At 44.4% G+C, this 21,886-nt stretch overlaps 1 protein-coding gene and 1 long non-coding RNA gene across 3 annotated transcripts in view; both read left to right on the plus strand.

Annotated features, from left to right (window-relative positions):
• LOC119565269 overlaps positions 1–7,335 on the plus strand; it is a 33,010-nt gene extending 25,675 nt beyond the window's left edge. Inside the window, exons 3-5 of the long non-coding RNA XR_005223896.2 lie at positions 4,743–4,838; positions 5,124–5,258; positions 6,991–7,335. This is a non-coding gene — a long non-coding RNA (uncharacterized LOC119565269). The remainder of the gene's footprint in view (positions 1–4,742; positions 4,839–5,123; positions 5,259–6,990) is intronic.
• A 5,199-nt stretch (positions 7,336–12,534) lies between these two features.
• Positions 12,535–21,886, plus strand: part of CDK17 (cyclin dependent kinase 17) — a 177,752-nt gene continuing 168,400 nt past the window's right edge. For both annotated transcript variants that reach the window (XM_043545747.1, XM_037884792.2), the window contains exon 1: positions 12,535–12,919. The gene's annotated coding sequence lies outside the window, so the exon portion shown is untranslated. The remainder of the gene's footprint in view (positions 12,920–21,886) is intronic.

Consider the following 21,886-nt stretch of genomic DNA (forward strand, 5'->3'; position numbering starts at 1 on the left):
ATCCCCAAAAAACTTTGAGGTGAAAAAAATGAGTTCAGATCTAGTAGCAAAACCTGGTACAACAAAAAATTCACTCACCCTGCTGAAAAGATATAAAATAGCCAGTATATGAGCAAAATAAGTCCAATAACATAACAAATAAGATGATAATGAACCACATTCTCAATCTTATATTTGTAAAGTGATTTGTAAAGTTACTTAAGTGGGAACCTGAAGAGTAAGTAATGTAAAAAAAAATAGCAACAAGTACAGAGGACAATGAACAAAGAAGGAAAAATGGTAAAAAAAAAGTGGATAAACAGAGGTTTTGGGGAAATAGGTGATAGTCCATTCATCCAATCTACCAAGGGCTAAGACCTATTGGGAATTTGCCCCAATTCCAGTAATTGGTGGTTGGCTAGAAAACTGTAGCTGCACTGTTGCAAAGTCTTGTAGACAAAGCTGCAATTTGCATTTTTGGAGCTTACTCCTGCATGACATTGGGGTAAGCTTCACAACTACAAATAGTTTCCCTTGTCTACATTTGGGCATGAGTGCAAATATACCAGTGGTTAATCATCAGTTGCTGAAGTCTGGGCAAATTACTAGTGGAGATAAGACCCCTGTCATGACCGGGTCTTAGGCAATCAGAGTTGCTGATCAGAGGAGTGGTGCCAGAGGTCAGAGCCAGAGTCAGCTGTCAAGCCAAGGGTCAGAAATCAGGGGCAGGGATCAGGAGGAAGGTAAGAACCAGAAAAGCAGGAGTCAGGTAAGAAGGCAGAATCCAATAAAGCAGCCACCCAAAAATTCACCTTGCTGCACAATTTCCTGTGCCTCCTTCTGGCTTAAAGAGCCCAGCCAGATCAATTGATAGACCTGGGTGCTCCTCCAGTCAGGACTCCTATAAGCCGTGCCTCTGATGGAGCTAAGGTAGCATTAGCCGTTCAGCCCACCAGTTACTAACCAGCTACTAGATCACGGGTGGGCAAACTTTTTGGCCCGAGGGCCACATCTGGGTGGGGAAATTGTATGCAGGGCCATGAATGTAGGGCTGGGGCAGAGGGTTGGGGTGTGGGAGGGAGTGTGGTGTGCAGGAAGGAGCTCAGGGCAGGATTGGGGTGCAGGAGCGGTGTGGAGTGCAGGAGGGGTGCAGCAGGGGGCTCAAGGGAGGGGGCTAAGGGGGTCCGGGCAGGGGCTCGGGGTGCAGGAGGGGTTTGGGATGCAGGCTCCAGCCCAGTGCCACTTACCTCTCTGCCTGCCCTGGCTCCACGCTGCTCCGGGAAGTGGCCAGCATGTCCAGCAGTGGCTCCTGGGGGTGGGGTGGGGCAGGCAGCTCCACTGTGCGCTGCCCTTGCCTGTGGGTACCACCTCCAAAGCTCCCATTGGCTGCGGTTCCCCATTTCCAGCCAATGGGAGCTGCGGGGGGGGGGGGGGGGTGCCTGCAGCAAGGGCAGCGCGTGGAGCCCTCTGCCCTCCCCTCCTCTCCAGGGGCCACAGGGACATGGTGCTGGCCACTTCTGGGAGTAGTGTGGGGTCAGGGCAGCGGAGCCTGCCTTAGCTCCGCTGCACCACGGACTGACAATCCTGCGGGCCAGATTGAAAGCCCTGATGGGTTGTATCCCGTGGGCGGTAGTTTGCCTTCCACTGTACTAGATGGTGGCTAGGATGTGAAGACTCCCTGGGGACCTCTAAACTAAAATTCAAGATCTGTGGAGTCACTTGTAGAATCTACCAGAGAGAAGAAAAACATTTAGCTTTTTTCTTAAAAGGACAATCTTCCTCATTGCTATTTCCTGCTATCATTCATTCAAAGATGAAGGTGGTCCTTCTTTCTCAATGAGGTAAAAGAATCCTTTTTACACATGAGGTCTGCAAATCAAACTTTGAATTGAGCCCAAGAAACCTAAAAAAAAATACTTTATGTGAATAAACACATGTCTTACTTTCTCATTGCATTAACTACTTTTGAGTATTTTAAATTGATTACATTTTTTGCATAGGTGGAAGATTATCCTAATAGAAAAGTGTTCTACAGAACAGTATATAAATAGCTCTTACTGAGAGCAGAACAATAGCTGTTTTTTCTATCACAAAGCAGAAAAACAATTAGTTAGAGGATATTACATTCTTTAAACATTTTTGGCATCCAGGAAAAAGAACACATACTATTGTATCTAGATATCACTTCCCTTTTACTTACCTGCCAAGACTTTCAGTTTTTCCCCTGCAATTGGGCACATCACTTACACTAAAGCACAATGCTTTCCTACATTGTTAGATGTTTGTGAGGTCATCGGTTCCTGCTGTTGAAACATAGAATCCTGAACTTGACAGGAAAGGAACTGCTTTTCACATACTGTATATTGTTTTAAAATATATATGTATTTGTAATGTTTAAATCCACCTATATATTTTACTGATTTGAGATCCATCCATGATGTCTGTTTTTATTGACAAACACTAATAATATCCTACTGCTGTATAAATGCTGAGGAAAAGCCAAGACATCTATATTCAAAGCAGGAAACATGACTGCTCTTGTCCTATTCCTGTATGCATATTATACCTAATGGCTGATGTAGATTTCATCATATTTTCCAGAGGCAGTAGTTCATTCTACCAGCATCTATGTACTGCATTCTGTTTGTTTTAGAGAACAGACCAATTGTGTGCACCAAACACTCAGAACACTGTCTGTAAAACTAGTGTTTTTTTTAAATTAATGGTCAACTGTACAGAAATATGATTGATGGCCACATATTCCATTTAACTGAATAATAAAGCAAATCAATTAATAGTTACACTAAAAAGAGAACAAGTCTCCAGACATGAATTAATCAAAATCTGATCCTTACTTCTTTCCTTTTTTCAGTGTCTTGCTTTCTTTCCTCTGTCTCTTGCATAGGTGTCAAATGCTTAATAACTACTCAGGGATTTTGTCAAGAAGCATTTCTGATTATCTCCTATACTCACAACAGACCAGGGTGCTGGAACAATTTGTGTAATGGAGGTCCTGAGAGCCATTGAACCAAATTGTAAACCCCATATATGATGGAAACCACCTCAAGCCAGGGGGTGTGGCAGCACTCCTAGTTCCAGCACATATGCAAGAGACCATCAAAAACAATTCACAGGAATAATAAGTTTAAATGATTATTCAGAAGCTGTTAAAGTCCTGTTAAAATCACAGCCTTAATTCAATGTGAGGAAAGGTTGGAGTTTCAAAGTTAAGGCTGCACAATTAGAAACGGTATCTGCTTTAATTATACATATCTTGCCTTTTTGACAGTTTGTGTTGCAATTTTGTAGTTATTTTTATTTGTCTTGCTGATTTCAGATAAACCTACATTTTAATTTAAGAAAGCAAGTGTCCCAGGGTAGCTGGTCCCTGTAACTGAAGTGGGTCCAGCTCTCCTATGCCAGGACAGGTGTGCCCATTTGGCCAATTAAGAGAGCCAGGCAGCACTTCGGGGGTAAAACACAAGTGGGTTCTAAGAAGACTGACAAAGTCTTCACACAATTGAGAGGAGAAATTGTCCTTCTTCCATGGGACTTCTGTGGTACCAAAGAAGAAGTTACTCACCTTGTGCAGTAACAATGGTTCTTTGAGATGTGTCCCTATGGGTGCTCTACTGTAGGTGTGTCTGTGCCCTTGCACTGCTGATTGAAGAACTTTGGTAGCAGTGTCCGTTGGGCCCGTATATGCGCTGTCTCTCCTTGTTCTGTGCCATGAGGCTAGCCAGCGTATGTGGGCTAACCATCTTCAGTTCCTTCTCTACCACAGAGTCATAAGTGAGAACCCCAAAGTAGAGGGAGGAGGGCGGATAGTGAAGCATCCATAGCACACACATCTCGAAAAACCATAGTTACTGCAGAAGGTAACTTCTTCTTTGACTAGTGCCCCTATGGGTGCTCTGCTGTAGGAGACTTCCAAGCAGTACTCCTTGGGACTTCGGAGTCAGGTTAGTTACAGATGATAGTACTGTGGTGCCAAAGATGGCATCAAAGGCAGAGTCACATAATGTTCTGCGAAGGTGTTGATGCCCATGTCACCGCTCTTCAGATTTCTTAAAGAAGGCGACAGATGAGAAGATCGATCTCATGAAATGTGTACAGACCGAATCTGGAGGGGTCATGTTTCGAATTTGGTAGCACTGTCTGATGCAAGTCGAGATCCACTTGGAGAGTCTTTGGGCTGATATCACTGAGCCCTTAGACCTTTTTGCCATAGAGAGGAATAGCCTAGGGAACTTCCTGAAGGCTTTTGTCCTATCGAGCTAGAATGCAAGGACTTTTCTAACGTATGTAGTATGGTCTCCCTATTGTCTCGGTGAGGCTTGGGGTAGAAAGCGGGAAGAGGTATAGACTGATTCATGTAAAATGAGTAGGTCACTCTAGGGATGGACCTTGGATGCAGTCTGAGAGTAATCTTATCTGGGAAGAACAGTGTATGGGGGATGCGCCATCAGAGCAGCTATTTTTCGTATTCTTCTAGCCGAGGTAATTGCTATCAGAAAAACTGTTTCCATCTATGCTAGTGAACGGGTGGCCATAGGGTCAAAGGAGGGCCTGGTCAGCCCCTTCAGCACTAGGGAGTAGAAAGCCGAGGTTGAGGGAAGAGGTTTGTTATTCCCTTAAGGAACTTTTTAGTGGTTGGGTGCAAGAGTTCTAAGTACCCCTCTACAGGTTAGTGAAATGCCGTGATAGCTGCTAGGTGGGCCCTGAAAGAGCTCAGGGATAATCCCGATTTTTTTTTTTTTAAGGGTTAGAGCATATTCCAGAATATGTGGAAGAGTTGCTGACACTGGAGAGATTTGTTGGGACATGCACCAAATCTGGAACCTGGACCATTTCTGCAGGTAAGTGTGTTGTGTGGAGGACTTTCTACTGTGCAGTAGAACCTCCTGTGCTTCCTTTGAGCAGGAGCTCTCTAGGTGCTGGAACCACATAAGATCCATGCTTTGAGGTGGAGGATCCCCAGGTTGGGATGCATGGTACACTCTTTGTCCTGAGAGACAGTGTGGAGTGGCCAGAATGGAGATCCATGGGCACGTCGTGAGCTGCATCAGGTAAGGGTACCAGGTCTGTCTTGGCCACGTGGGAGCAATCAAAATTACATAAGCTCCCTCCCTCTTTATCTTTAGTAGGACCTTCAGCAGAAGAAGAAACGGAGGGAAGGCATAAAGAAGGCCCTTGTCCCATGGAACGAGGAGAGCATTGCCCAGATAGTGCTGTCTGATCCACACCCTGGGACAGTATCATGGACACTTTTTGTTCTGGTAAGTGGTGAACAGATCTGTGGACAGTGTTCCCCACCATGTGAACAAGTTGTGAAGTACTGATGGGTGCATCTCCCACTCATGGTTGTGTGGGAATGTGCGACTGAGCTTGTCCGCAATCAAGTTTTGCATGCACAGGGGATAAGCCGCAGGCAAGGTGAGGTTGTGAGAGATGCACCAATTCCATAGTCTCATCACTTGCACGTATAGGGAGGGCGATCTGGCCCTTCCCTTGACGGCTGATATAATACATGCAGGCTATGTTGTCTGTTAGGATTTTGGTATGTGATCCTGTTATCAGCGGGAGGAAATGGGTGCAGGCATTCCTGACTGCTCTGAATTCAAGGAGACTGATGTGCAGGGATATCTCTTCAGTTGACTATTTGCCTTGCATTATGAGACTAAATGCACACCCCATCCTATGAGGGATGCTTCAGTGGTAAGGAGTGACGAAGATGACTCCTGTGAAAGGGGGATCCCTTTGTATGCATTGGTTGGTTCTTCCACCAGTCCAGGGAGTTCTTGATCCTGGTGGGTAGTGTCAGGAGTTTGCCCAGACTGTCTCGGTTCAGTCAGTAAACTGAACTGAACCACATCTTTAGGCATCGTATGTGAAGTCTGGCATGCGGAATCACCACTGTGCTTACTGCCATATGTCCCAGGAGTTGGAAGCAGATTCCAGCTGGCACTTGAGGGATGCATTGAGTTGTGTCTATAAGAGAGACCAGGGATAGAAACCTGTCTTGAGGTAGGAAGGCTTTGGCCTGTAGCGCATCTAGGTCAGCCCCTATGAATTCCAGGCATTGCCCTGGTGTGAGGGTTGACTTCTGGGAATAGATCTGTAGGCCGAGTTCCGTGAACAAGCATATTGTGGCCTTGGTGGCTCGACGAGCCTCTTGAAGCAATTGGAATCTGAGGAAACAATCATCCAGGTAAGTGTAGATCATTATCCCTTATGATCGTAGATGAGTGGTCACCACTGAGAACTTTGGAAAATACTCTCAGGGTCACTGAAAATCCGAAGAGGGGGACTCTGTAGTGGTCGTGCCCCAGAGTGATCCTGAGAATGTCTGAGAGTCGGTAGTATTGAAATGTGAAAGTAGGCGTCCTGTAGGTCAAGGGCCAAAAACCTGTCTCCATATTCCAGTGATGGAATGATCGTTGATAAGGTGACCATATTGAACTTCTGAGCTTTGACGAACTTGTTGAGAGCTCTGAGGTCCAGAATGGGTCTCCAACCTCCCTTTCTTTTGGGTGTTAGGAAGTAACAAGAGTAAAATCCTTCAACTTGTAGATGTTGAGGAATTGGTTCTAGTGTTCCTATCTACCTATCTCCGTAGTAGACTCTCGTCAGATGGCCCTCTGAAGAAGGATGGGGAAGGATGTTGTGGAGGGGATAAGGAGGTCAAGTGGATGGAGTAACCGGATCTGACAATTTCTAGGACCCATCTGTCCAACATTATATGCTCCCAGGCATTGCAGCATGCTGCCAAACGGTGGCCAAATGGGTGCATGGGCACAGGTAGTAGTGGGGAGAGGACTTGTGGCGCCTTGACCTGCCCACCAAAAGTGGTGCTTAGGAGCAGGTGGTTGGGTCGAGGACTGGGAGACGGAAGACTTCCATTGTCCTTTTTTTCTTTGGGACTCATAGTGTTGTCATTACAGGAATTGGGACGCATGAGGCCATTGCTTGTATTGAGGGCTAAAACATCTCTTTTGCCTTGGTGTGTAGATTTCCAGAGACCTGAGGGTGGCCTTGAAATTCTTCAAGAAAGCACCTTCTCAACAAAGAGCTTTACACCTTCAAAGGGAAGGTCCTCCACTATGGTCTGCATGTCCTTTGGGAATCCCAAGCCATGAAGCCTGTCTCATCACCACAGCCATGGAGATGGTCCTGGCAGTCCTGTCGGCAGTGTTGAGGGCCAACTGCACTGATGTTTTTGCCACCAGTTGCCCCTTCTGGATGATGGCCTTGAAGGAGTCCCAGGAGCTCTCTGGCAGTTTATCAATAAAGTCATTTACCTTATTATAATTTGTGTAGTTATATTTAGCCATCAGCACCTCGTAGTTGGCAATATGAAACTGTAAGGTGACTGAAGAGTACACTTTTCTACCAAAGAGATCAAGGTGCTTCCAGTCTCTGTCATAGGGTGTTGCTCTGGAGAGATGTTGTTGGCCATGAGAGTCCACCACGATAGAACTGGGTGGCAGGTGGGTGAATAGGAATTCTGATTGCCTCATGGGGACATAATATTTTTTTGTCTGCCCGCTTGCACATCAGGGCCACTGAAGCCGGGTGTGCCACACCATCTAGCTGGGTGTAGGATAGCCTCATTGATTGGGAGGGTGATTTTTGAAGTGGATGAAACATGAAGGACGTCAATGAGCTTGTGGCCTGGGTCTTTAAACTTTGTCCAGTGAAGAGGTGGATGTGGCCTTAGGTGTTATCTCCTCTTCTGTGTCCCCTTCCTGTTCCTCCATTTCTTGAGGTTCTGAGGCCCTCGATGTTGTGGCCAAGAGCATGCCTGGAGGGATCTCGGGCAATGATTGGTGCCCTGGAGACAGGCTGTTGCTGCGCCGCACTGGGGTCCCAGTATGGCCACTCTGGTGGCATAAGGCCTGGTGGGGGTGCCCATGGGTGGCCATACCAAGATGGTGGGGGTGCCATTTGGTGGCACATTCCTGGACCTTGTTGGTAGTGGGTTCCCTATGGAGTTTGGGAGGAGTACTGTGAAACGCTCTCTGGCTCACTATCATATCCCTTGCTTGACAGTGGAGGGGCATGGCATGATTGTTGGAGATATCCCATGATCTCGATACCAAGGGGCAGAGAGTTGGATGCCTCCAGTATGCCTAGGTCACCAGTTTGATGGAATTCCACCAGTACTGAGCATTCTGGCATCAGTGGTGGTATCAGGGGAGATGGAGACCTTGCTTGTACTTGTCTCTCCCGTGCCGGGTGGGCCAATATCACTGCCAGTACCAATGTTGACTTGTGTATCGGGAGCACTTTAGGGTGTTTGCCCTTCTCTGTACCGAAAATTCAGTGCCTGTGCCCAAAGGGTCTGTGGGCTTAGCAAAGGTGCCAGATACCGATGGTTGCCATGAGGCATGGGTGCCAAATGATCTTGGTGCCAAGGACACAGAGCAAAATGGTAATTTGCTTTCCTGGGTTCGCTAAGGAGACTTCTTCCTCTCTTTTTTTTCAATTAATGAGAGGAGTCTTTTGACCCACTATCCTTCAAAGTCAAAGGTTGAGGGGAAGACTTATACCCACTAGAGGGCTAGAGTTGGAGAGCTGCATCCATAAAGATGATTTTCTGGCAGAGCTCTCTGTCCTTGCGGGATCTTGGTCAGAGCTGCTGGCAGAGGGAACACTTGTTGGATGTGGCCTTCCGTGAGGCAATGGATGCACTGAGGGTACTTGTCCATGACTGGATCACTTCACTGCAAGTGAGACACTTCTTGAAGCCTGGAGAGTCGGGCATACCCTTGTCCAGGGGTGGGAGGAAGGCCCCTTCCTCCCCACAACAGGGGTCAACACAAGAACAAAGTCTTTTTTTTCTTTCTTTTTAGGCATGGCCAAATAAAAAGTCAGAAGAAAGCAAAAAGGTTTTCAAAGAAGCTAAAGTTTAACAAACGAAAGAGTTAACAATCCGCTAACAGACAGCTAAAGGCTCCGTCTCTAGGGGTGGTAGAGAAAGCACCTAGGACTGTTAGCCTGCATGCACTGGCTAGCCTCGTGGCGCAGCACAAGGCGAGACAGCGCATGTGTAGGCCCCACGGCCACTGCTACCGAAGTTCTCTGATCAGCTGCGCAGGGCCGCAGACACACCTACAGTCCATAGGGACGCTACTCAAAGAAGAAACTTGTCTTCAGTTCCTGACAGGTAATAAAGTACTTCAGCAGGTGATATAAGGACTTCAGCTGCTAAAAGTCTATCATGGTGAAATCTTAGCCCCACTAAAGTCAAAGGCAAAACTACCATTGACTTCAATGGGGTCACAATTTCACACTCTGGCTCTAGCACCTGGTGGTTCCCAGGCCCCTTCTGCCCAGCTGTCTTCAAATGCCCTACTCCTCTCAGGCTCCCAGACACCCAGGCTCTGTAACCCACCCCTCCCAACTCCCTTAATTGCCACAGAATTTCTCCTCCTAGCCACCTATCACTCTCCAAGGCAGGAGGGAAATAGCACCACGAAATTCACTTCACTGCCCTCCGCTGACCTATCACACTTGCTCATTTTTCAGCTTCCTGTCTCTCTCTTATACCATAATTTCCCTACTTTTCCCATCACAATATACTTCAAGTGTTGACAAAAATGTGTATAGAACAGGACCCTCCTCCCTCAGAATGTTTTAAAATATTTGCAGTCTTTAAATAAATAGCACAGCTCTCTGCACACACACACCCCTTTGTGAAACACCGTTTAGTTGAATACTATTTATTCAATTTGTTTATAGTTGGGTAGTCCCAACAGAAAAGATTTCTTATAAAACATTTATACAGCGCTGTACACTTACATGATAATTTACAACTATAACATTCCCTGCCCAGAAGAGTTTACAAATTGAACAAGATAAAGTAAACACTGGTCACCATGCTACTATTCAGAGTTTAGGAGATCCAGTAAGAACAGTTTCAGGACACTTCCGGTGGTTCCTGACCCTTGAAAGAGTCTGATGAAAGAAGTGCCAAGAAGTGTCAAAGCTTCACTGTCTGCTCTCAGAGTTATTAAAAATCCCACTAGTTTTGTAACAGTAAAAGTGTTATCCTGGTGTCTTGGATAATTATCAAATTGGCAGTCACATTTTGCCTCCATCAATTCCCTCTGCCCTTCCAAATTGGATGGTATTCTTCTTTGTGCCCTAAGCTACTGGGCGTTCCACCTCAGATTACGGTACTGCATTAATGAGCAAAGTGAATCCTATGTGTCCTGTAAGAGGTGGTTCAACTCCTGCACTCCTTATGTAGGCAAATGCAACTTATTTCCCTTTGTTGGGGTCCAGATTCTCTACTCTGTTCTGGCTCCTTTGTGGTGCCTAAAAGGTGCAAAGAGAATGGAAAGCAGCCAGGTCTGGACACCTGAGAATTTCCCTGGAGTAGGGGAGCTCTCAGTTGGCACACAGCCTTGGTACCCAGCTTCTATGCTACCCCACCCTTCACTTTGCCCTTTTGGGTAGAGGGACTGTCCAGACTATGCTGCATTCTGTGGCTCTTCTCAGCTGTCATATGGTCCCTCAGGAACTGCAGCCAGCTAGTGTAAGTTAGAACAAATCCTAGGCTACTCCAATCTCTACCAGGGCACAGAGTAGCACAGATCTATCATAAGAATTAAGGAACCATAAACTGTTTCCCTGCTTTTTCTCCATCTACACCTACACTGAGCTGAAGCTCAATGAAGCAAAGAATCTGGGCCTATGTTTCGCCTCAGTAAGGAGTATAGGATTTGGCCTAGTACAGTCATTTACTAAAGTCTGTAAAATGCAGGTGGATCCATTTTGATGAAAGGTGCTGTTATTTGCACTGAACTTTGGCCAATAAATAAGGGAAAACACACAAACAGACAACAAAAATCAATACTCCTCCCCCCCCCCCAAAAAAAAAAAAAAAAAAAGGCAATGAGCCCTGAGTTACATCAGTGCAGTGGGTACATTTCCTGGTACTTGCATTTCAAATACTTTTTTATTTGTACTTCACTGACATTTTCAGACCATCAAAAAATCACTAAAATGAAGTGAGATCTGGTCTTTTCATGATACTTCACTTCCTGTATATTAGAAATGTAAAAAATATGAATCAGTGGGGAAGAATACAGAGCCTGCAGTGCTACTTCCTGGCCCTTACTAACCTCCAGGGGGTAGGAGCAGAAGGGTTACAAAGAAATTCTGGGACAGAACAGACTGACTGCGAGAAGTAGGGAACTGAAAACAGCCACTGAAAAGAAGAAATGGAGTAGAAATTGTGAGTGAGAGAAAGGGAAAAGAAGTATTGCAGGTACAAATATGGGAAGGATGGTTTTGTGACAAATGCACAAGACAAGGGGTCATGATTCATTGTATAATGCTGCAAAAGTCACAGCACTTCCATGTGCCTCAGTTTACCAACCTGCCAAATGGGTGGAATTTCCACCACCACACAGGCAGGTGAAGGGACCTTACCATCTTCAGATAGAAGTTTTTCCAGTAGCAAACATAAATTATTATTAGATGCTGGTAAACAGGCTGAATCAGAAAATGCTCACACTGTTCACACACTTACATCCTGTTAAAATGTCATTTAAGGAACTACTTAGACCTTCAGGACTTGTGTATTACTCAGCATGGTGGCCAGTGTAAACTGCACATCACCTGTGCAGTGTATCTGGAGGCAGAACCATGTGGCTGGGAAAACCTCGGTAGCCTGATGCAGCTCTATCTCCTGAGTATAATCTGTGTTTGGGGGGAAGCTCCTTCTTCTACGAAGGAGGTGTGGAGGGACCTTTTGGAGAGGGGGATGCTCCCTTTTGTAGGAAGGGTGTATCTCCTTGGGGGGAAGCTCTCTCGGGTGGCACGTGTGTAAAGGGGATGTTCTGAAGGGGGAGGTCAGCATCCTAACCTGGTTGTGTGTGTGTGTGTGTGGGAGAAATATTTTGGAAAGAGGGTGGAGACCACTCTTCCATATGTTTTTGGGGGAATGTCTTGGAGGGAGGAGCACTTCTCCTGGGTAGGATGGGATAGGGGAAGGGTTGCTTTTTGGGGGACAGACCTCTCCACATCGGGTGGGATGTGTGCAGGGGAGATATTTTGGGGGAGCAGTTCTTTACCTGCTGAAAGATGTGTATGTTTTTGGAAGCAGGGGCAGACCCTCTCTCCTCTGTTTGTGTGTGCGGGGGAGGGTGTTTAGGAGTGGTGGTGGTGGTGGGGGGAAGTACTTTTCCAGGGTGTAGGGGGATGTTTGGAGGGGAAACCCCGTTCCAGTAGGGGTGTGCGTGTAGGGAAGCCCCTATCTGTGGGGGGTGCGTGGGGGGATGATGTGAGGGGAGGAAGCCTCTTTCTAGGGTGTGTATGTTGGGGGGGGGAGCCCCTTTCCGGGGACGGGTGTGGGGAGAAGCCCCGGGCGGGTTACACTTGCTGGCTTACAGCAATAGCTGGAGCCGGCTGCCTGGCGCTGCCGGGGCCGGACGGGCTCTGCAGTGGCCGCCGCAGACACTAGGTGTCGCCCTGGCCCCGCTCTCCCACGGCCCCTCCTGGGCTCCGGCTGCGCCGTCCCCGAGCGAGCCGCTGGAAGAGGCAGAAGCGCCGCCGCCGAGTCCCTGGCCGGCAGCCTCGCCCCGCAGCCGCGCGCCCCCGCTCGCGGCTCCCATCGGCGGCGAGCGACTCCCTGCCGAGGGCCGGGCTACGGGGGTGCTCGGGGGGCGGCGGCCGGAGCGGGGTCGGGAGCCGCGGAGGCGGCTCGGGAAGCAGCCATGTTGGCGGGGGGAGTAAAGTGACTCTCGGCGGGGAGGGGGAAGCGGCCGGGGCCCCGCAGCGCCTGGGCGGAGGAAGCGGCTGTCGGGGCGGCGGAGCGAGCGGGGCTCGGCGCCCGGAGGCGGCTGCGTCCGGCCGCGGCTGCCGCGCTTAGGAGGGGGAGGAACCGCCCCCTCCCCCACTCCGGACCAGCGGAGACCCGGCGCGGCTGGTGAGTCGGGGCTGCCCGTTGTCTCCTCTCCCCGGGGTGGGGGTCCCGCTCCCGGCGCTGAGCCGGGCCCGGCCCGAGGAAGGGGGCAGCCTTGGCCCTGGGAGGGGTAAAACTAGGCCCAGAGGGAGGGGAGGGCAGGGCAGGGCAGGGGGCTGGGCCCGGGGCTGTCAGAGCAGCGCGGGGGTGACCAGGTGCCTACGTGGCTCTGCCCCCCGGCAGTGACCCCGTGGGGTGGGGGGCCCTGTCCGGGCCGCTCCGGCGGCTGGGACGGGACCGGGTCGGGGTTACCGCCGCGGAGCCCCCGGCCCCTCCTGCGTTTCCGGGATGTGACTGCAGCAGGCAGGCGGCAGCCCGCAGGGTAACACAAATAGGTCCCGGGGGCGGCCCCGCGGCTCCCTGAAGGCGATGCGGAGACACTGACTAGCGCAGGAAGGACGCGGCGGGATCCTACCCTGTTGTGTGCGGGGGCTGGGGAGGGCAGGGTGCGTGCTGGTGCTGCTGTTGACCATTTTGAAAAATTTGAAGGCACAAGTAAGTTAGGCCTGAAGGAAAAGTTGATTGTCGCCGTGAATGCCTCGTTCCGTGTCTCTGATCTGAATATTATGCGTAAGCTCTCTCTCCTTCCCCCCCATGAAAGATGTTTCTCTCCCTGACAGCTCCTCTCCTCCGGCCCCCATACGTATGACACATGCACTCACATTGCAGGGGTTTTTTTTCTCCTCATTTTTTCCTTGACTAAACAGTGTTTTTGCCCTAAGCTTTGGGAGGGGTTTCCAAATGATAGGATATATGAACACTTATTGACTCTGAACGGCTGTGAACACCCGCTCTCCCTCCCCTTCCTCTCTGGGGTTTGTAATATTCTAGGTGCAGCCTGAGCAAAATAGGTCTTCTCCCACAAGAAAGGGGGAAACTACTTGGCATGAATCACATTATATTTTGTGGAAAGTCATCACACTTTTTATAATAGAATTCATAGAAATGGATTAGCTACTTCTCAGACAGTATTTTGCTGGCCTTGATTCCTTTTATCTCTCTTCTCTGCAACAATTTTGGTTGCTGGAGGGAATTTAAAAGTTGCTCTGAATTTGGTACTGTCCTTGGCACCTTGTTTATGACAGTTAACAATATTGCCAGTGTTGTGAGGAAAATCAGGCAGAGGCATATCATAGCCCAGGCCAAAGAATTCCTTTCCGAAACTCTGCATGCTTTCCTCCCCCCCCCCCCCCCCCCCCCCCATACTTTATTCAAGGGTACAAAGTAAAACAACAAACACCCCCGCCCCAGACACTTACCTTGTAGTCACTCAGATTTGGATGTGTGTTGGGATGATAAATGTACATGTAGGTTTTTAAATGTATTTATTTTTACTTGCATTCATTTGAGTTGGAGAGCTACTTGCCCTGAAATGTGAGGTTAAGAGCTTGGATGCTTTTGGCCAGATTAAAGCATTTATGGAAACTGGGACTTGGTACTAAATTTGTATTTATTTTTAAATAAATATAATTCAGAAAGTAAAGTAGATGATCTGGCATTGTATGCATTTAAGATATTAGATAAACTGAGATGTGCTTTATTGAAATCCCATGGTCTGATTTTGTGACACATCTGCATACTTTTGTTAATGACTGGAGACAAACTATGTTTTGCCTAATTAACATTAAAATACCAAGTATAACTAGATATTGAACTAAGTCTCTAAAAATAGTTTTGTATTTTTACTTGAAAGGACAATGTAATATATAGAAATAGTTACCACATTAAGCTGGTAAAAGGTCATTAAACTTTCAGACCCCAAAACATACTTTTTATTTTGGTGTAACTATTTAAATAACAATTGTCTTTGCAGTACAGACTGTGGATTATGAGAACTTCAATAAGGAGAACATGATAGTTAGGTCCCTGTCCTGTAAGCTGTTTTCCACACATGAGTCAGTGGGGCTCTACTTGGGTACAGAGGCACCTCCACATGGAGCAGCTTGCAGAACGGGACAAAATCATGAAGAAAGTGGAGGGTTGTTTCATCTCTTCTGTGGGTTGAGGACGTAGTGTCTTCACTGACCTTTTATTATGTAAAACACTAGAGATAGTCTCTTTGCTAGTAATAAGCAAATATCTTCAAAATATTCTGGAGAATTCCATTTATAGCTCATAATCTAGTTGGGATTGATAACAGCTGAGAACAAAATTGCTTTGTTTTCTCAACCATCCTTGCTTTAATTTCACCATAAATCTTATGAGTCTGAAAAAACATGATTACTGTTTAGTCTGAATATTAAGAGTTAATATTCTGTGTGATTATATTGATGAACGGTGTTACTTTTAGAGTAGAATTGTGCAGAATTTTTAAAAATTTATTATCAAAATTTAAATCCTGCTCATTTCTTAAATTACTATCTGCTGCTGAAAGGAAAAACTAGGCTTTTAGTGTAGTTTTTAATTTATTCACATCTGTTTCAACTAGCCTTAATAAAACTAGCTTCTGTATAGTGTATTTAAACAGTCCAATCTGAAAAGTAGCACCTTTCTTTTCAAGATGGAAAAAATAAAATATTTATTCAGAGAAGGGTAACCTGGAGAAGAATTCAATGAATTCACTATATTAATCTCTGTTATACAAATACTTTTTTTTTCTTGTTTTCCCTTTTTGGTGAGAACATCGGAAACCATGGGAATGTCACATGCTTTTCAGCTTTTACTCAAGAATGGCTAAACAACCCTTTTAAAAAGCACTTAGCTAATACCTTCTGCACTGAATTTTTAGTTCGAATGCATTTTTGAAATGCACAATATAAATGTCCAAACCCCAGGATTTATCATGGAAATACTGTTCCTAGCTTAAATGTTGAGTTGCTGAATCATGGTAAACGTGTTTGTACTATAAATCATTAAAAATGTTTACTTCCATTTGTCCTAACTATAATTCTCTGTCCTCTTCTCCGCATCAGATAACTTTCTTGACATGTGTTAATGAAGGGTGAGATGCCCTTAATATAGAATCTTAAGTGCTTGGTTGTATGCCTTTTATGCGCACACCAACCAAACTCTTCATATGTAATTACGAACAATTGGGCATCACTGTATTCCGTGACACTTAAGTGTTTCTGTTAAAGGCCCTAGGATTTATAAATATATTGTAAAAACATTGGTCTACTTAAAAACATGGTATAAAATGCATTTGGCCAAGAAGTTCCAGCAACTTAATGAAATATGTCTGTGCTTCCTAGCTGCTGCTTGCCTGTGGGGTGAGCTTTGATACCCCATTGGCCAAAACTTCACATTTACACTTGAAACTAAATAATCCTCTGTACTTAAATCAATACACATCTGTCGTCATGACTAAACTGCCTGAATAATAGCTCTAGCAGATGTTAGTTTCCTCCTCTCTTGTTAAGGGAGGTGTTAACTTCAAAGCTCAGTTGAAACCACTTAAAAGACAAAAATTCTAAACAATTTAAGCCCAAAATATTCTTGGGTTGTGATATTTAACCATTGGTGTTGACTCTTGCAATGTGCGGGAGAAAGGCCATAATTAGACTCAGCCTGTCGATTCAGTGCACAAGAATCCAAAAAAATAAGAACTTCAGCTTCTTTTTAATCTGGTTGTAACAGGAATGTGTATTTAATCAAAGTACAGTGTAGCCAGCTTGCCTCAAAATAACCTCGATTAGTGGTTCAATTTGTAGTTTTTGAAAAGTGTAGTTTCCTTGGCAGATTCCAAGTGACTACTGAAAGAACTGATAAATATTAGTTGCTTAATGGAAGTGGCCTTTTAATAAAGTAGGAGCAGAACTGTATTTGGTAGACTTGGGTTGGAAATGTGGGGCAGGCTGAAGAAAGGAGGTTGCCTTATAAAGGTGATTTTGAATACAGATTGCCCTGTACTTGCCTTTTTTCCCCCTGTATATCTGTACTTCCACTTAACTTTATTGGAAAACGTTGCTATTATTGGAGCGAAGTGTGAAGTCATACAAGAATACAGTTGCATTTTTAAAATTAGGACTAGATCCAGAGTAATAGATATTTATAGAGTTTAAGGCCAGAAGAGTCCACTAGGTCATCTGTTCTGACCTGCTGTATGTCACAGGCCATCGATGCCACCCGGCATCTGCACGCTAAATCCAACAACCAACATTAGACCAGAGTATTACAGCTCACAGGAGACTAAACTGTTATGTGCCACAGGCAGCGAATAGGTACACTGACGCTCTTAGTCAGTCTGGAAGCATATCTATGTTGTTTATCTGGAATTATGGAAACTAGAGATGGAAAAGACCAATTAAGTCATTTAATCATCCACCTACCAATGTAGGATTCTTTTCCTTGGAGATGATTTAGTACTTAGATCTTGTCAGTATTGGAGAACGAACCATACCAACACAAAGTTCTCTGCCACATTTAGGGGTTTGAGTTCTAACACAATTTTTTTTAATTGATTTGAAAACTTGGTTCAGTATGGAATAGTATATTAACATAGGTCTTGACAAATGACAAAGGAGCTTGGAGGAACTGATCTGAGGAAAGTTTAGAAACTCTGTGGATGGCTTGGTCAGCTGACACCTGGGCATGAGGCAGGGAAAGAAAAGGAGAGATGATTGTCTACCTACCATAATTTGAAAAGTAAAAATACCAATTATGAATGGGAGTATAATTGGGCATAATGGAAAGAAATTTTGCAAGAGAAAACTTGATGAACATTAGGAAAGTTTCTAAACAAAAATATTTTGCGGTTTTTCTAAAAAACATAACTATGCCTCAGCATGGGTCTTTGAGTTTTCTTTTCTGCCAGTGTGGATAAAAAAAATCATTGTACTATAATCACGTTTGGGGAACAGGCTGGTCTTGAAGAAGGTCTTAATCTGTTCTTTTTTAGAAAGATGTTTGACATTATCGGTTAGGAAACCGTTTTTTTGTTTTGTTTTAAAAGAGGTATACAAAAGCTAATGCAATGAACAGAACAGTTAAATACAATTATGTTGATGATAAAGGAATGCTAGCATACAAGCCCTATTGCTTTATGCTTTTAGTTTTTCCTTTTTCTACTGTAAAGAGGCATTAATGGATGTTGCAGTTAGGAATTTTTCTTATGTTCTCCCTTCCTTTGTTTTACTTTTAGTCCACTGCTTGCAATTATACTCCTGCCCACACTCCCTGTTGGTGTTTTCAAATACTGGTAGAACAGTTACCATCTCTCATCACCTTCCCCTCACACAGCTGATGTATGGTTATTATAACCACATGTAGGCCCTGATCCTGGATTTACATATGTTCTTAAAGTCAATGAGAATACTTATATGCTTAAAGTTAAGTATGTGCATAACTGTTTGCAAGATCGTGACCGTTGCTTCTCTGAAGTATTATAAATTAGGGGAATTTTCAGTGTGTCATTACACTGAAGTCGTTACAACACTGCACATTTCATAATCTAAACTGTGTTTCTTCAGAAAGTAATTTCTCCAAGCATTTAGTTGCTTTTCTCTGAATTCTGTTTGATTTTTCTGATATTGGGGTACCCTCATCTCTTTATGTATTTTATTTAGCTTTAAACCCCAAACATGTCTATACAATAATCTTTAGGAACCTTAACAACTAATCACAGAATCATACTGGAAAGGACTTCGAGAGGTCCAGTCCCCTGCACTCAAGGCAGGACTAAGTATTATCTAGACCATCCCTGACAGGTGTTTGTCCAACCTGCTCTTAAAATCCCCAATGATGGAGATTCCACAACCTCCCTAGGCAATTTATTCCAGTGCTTAACCACTATGACAGTTAGGAAGTTTTTCCTAATGTCCAACCTAAACCATCCTTGCTGCAATTTAAGCCCATTGCTTCTTGTCCTATCCTCAGAGGTTAAGAACAATTTTTCTCTCTCCTCCTTGTAACAACCTTTTATGTACTTGAAAACTGTTATCATGTCCCCTCTCAGTCTTCTCTTCTCCAGACTAAACAAACCCAGTTTTTTGCAATCTTGTCTCATAGATCATGTTTTCTAGACCTTTAATCATTTTTGTTTCTCTTCTCTGGACTTTCTCCAATTTGTTCACATCTTTCCTAAAATGTGATGCCCAGAAATGGACACAGTACTCCAGTTGAGGCCTGGATCAATCAGCGTGGAGTAGAGCGGAAGAATTTCTTCTCGTGTCTTGTTTATAATACTCCTACTAATACATTTCTCCAGTTTGTCCAGATGATTTTAAATTTTAATCCTATCCTCCAAAGCACTTGTGACCCCTCCCAGCTTGGTATCATCTGCAAACTTTATAAGTGTGCTCTCTATGCCATTATCTAAATCACTGATGAAGATATTGAACAGAACAGAACCTAGAACCGATCCCTGTGGGACCCCACTCGTTATGCCCTTCCAGCATGACTGTGAACCACTGATAACAACTTTTTGGGAATGATTTTCCAACCAGTTATGCACCCACCTTATAGTAGCTCCATCTAGGTTGTATTTCCGTAGTTTGTTAATGAGAAGGTCATAGGAGACAGTATCAAAAGCCTTACCAAAGTCAAGCTATACCACATCTACCACTTCCCCCCATCCACAAGACTTGTTAACCTGATAGCTTTCTTTGACAGGATGTTTGACATGATTTGGTCTTGACAAATCTATGCTGACTGTTATTTATCACCGTATTATCTTCTAGGTGTTTGCAAATTGATTGCTTAATTATTTGCTCCATTATCTTTCCGGGTACAGAGGTTAAGCTGACTGGTCTGTAATTCCCCGGGTTGTCCTTATTTCCCTTTTTATAGGTGGGCACTATGTTTGTCCTTTTCCAGTCTTCTGGAATGTCTCCTGTCTTCCATGACTTTTCAAAGATAATTGCTAATGGCTCAGATATCTCCTCAGTCAGCTCCTTGAGTATTCTAGGATGCATTTCATCAGGCCCTGGTGATTTGGAGACATCTGACTTGTCTAAGTAATTTTTGGCTTGTTTTTTCCTTATTTTAGACTCTGATCCTACCTCATTTTCACTGGCATTCACTATGTTAGATGTCCAGTCGCCACCAGCCTTCTTAGTGAAAACTGAAACAAAGAAGTCATTAAACAACTCTGCCATTTCCACATTTTCTGTTATTGTTTTTTCCCCCTCATTGAGCAACGGGCCTACTCTGTCCTGAAGTATGCTGTAATGAAGTGTATGATAATGGGTTGCCAGGTTGGTGTCTGCTACAGACTACCAAATCACACTAAGGAACAGGGTGGCCATCTCTATGTGTAATGTGGGGGGGGTGGAAGTTGGCATATCATGGGGGATTTCAATCTGAATGACATGTGTTGAAGGTCTCCTCATATTGCCAGTACTAAATCATCCTTGGAATTTCTAAAAAGTATAGATGACAATTTTGCAACTTAAAAAATGTTGTATCCAACACAGGGGAATTGTGTGTTAGACCTAATTCAGACTGATAAAGAAGAATTGATCACAGAGCTAAAGGTCAGTGGTTGCTTAGGTGCAAGTGATCATGATTTGATTACTTTTGTTATATATAAACACAATCAAGTCCAAACCAGTATATATACTTAGTGCTTTAAAGATTCTAATATCACAAAGCTGAAAACAACTATGAATCAAATCAAGTGGGAGAAAGAACTTAAACAGAAAAATGTGAATGATAATTGGGCACTGTTTAAGAACATTTTACCAGAGGCCCGAGAAGGCTACACTAGTTAAAAAAACAGCCTGTCTTAGAGGAGAAATGAAGGCAGCTGTACAAAAGCAAATATAAATAAAGGAACATTGATAGCAGTGAATATTAATTAGAGGATAGGAACTGAAGAAAATTTATTAGGGAAGCAAAAATACACAAGGACCTGGAAGAAAATAAAACCTCATTACTGACTAAATTTACAGATAACACAGAGATTGGGGAAGTTGTAAATAACGAAGAGGACATGTCACCAATACTAAATGATCCAGATTGCTTTGTAATCTGGGCACAAACAAACTATGTTTTTCATTATGGCCAAAATGTAAAGTAATACATCTAGATCCAGAAATTGGAGGACATACTTGAAGGGTGTGATCCTTGGATGTATACACAGGAATACTGTTTAATAGTACAGAGATTAAATTACATATGTATTTGGCAGTGATATGACTGCTACTGGAATTCTGTAACTGGTTCTGGAGTTCACAATTCAAAAAGAATATTGAAAACTTGTAGATGCTTCAGAGAAAAGCCAAGAGAATGATTAAAGGATGGGAAAAATGCCTGATAATGAAAGATCTAATGAGCTCAGGCTATTTATTTTATCAAAAAGAAGGTTAAGGCGTAACTTATCTCTGTAAGTACCAAAATGGGAAATAGTAATTTGGATCTTCAGTCTAGCAGAAAAAGATATGACATGTCTGGAAATGGAAGCTAGACAAATTTAAATTAAAAATAAGGTGCAACTTTTTAACAGTGAGGGTAATTAACCATTGGAACAATTTACTAAGGGTTATGGGTGGATTCTCTATCACTGGAAATTTTTTAATGAAGATTGGATTTTTTTTTTAAAGATATGGTCTAGTTCAAACAGCAATTAAACGAGGGAAATCCTATGGCCTATGTTATGCAGAAGGTCAGATTAGATTGTGGTCCCTTCTGATCTTCATAATCTATGGAAAAATAACATAACTACCAAGAAGCATAAAATACTTGTATTCTGGCCTCACATCAACTCAGCAGCCAGTAAATCAAAGCAACAGTAAAACCCCTTTCACCCTCACTTTTGGCAACATACCTTCATCCTCCCCTCCCCCAGCCTGTTCCCTCCCCTCAACCCTCACCCCAAACCCTGTTAAATGGCTTTTACAGCATGCCTGGAAAGTTATCACATTTGTGTTATTTTGGATGAAAGGAGAGAATAAGTTCTAGGGTGGGCTCTTACAAAGAATACCCACCTATCTTAACTGCTGTTTTGCTGTGCCTTAGAGAGGCCTATTCTCTCTCTGGTCTGTGATGGGATAT

The sequence above is a fragment of the Chelonia mydas genome, chromosome 1 (genome assembly GCF_015237465.2).
Source record: "Chelonia mydas isolate rCheMyd1 chromosome 1, rCheMyd1.pri.v2, whole genome shotgun sequence".
NCBI classification, from domain to species: Eukaryota; Metazoa; Chordata; order Testudines; family Cheloniidae; genus Chelonia; species Chelonia mydas.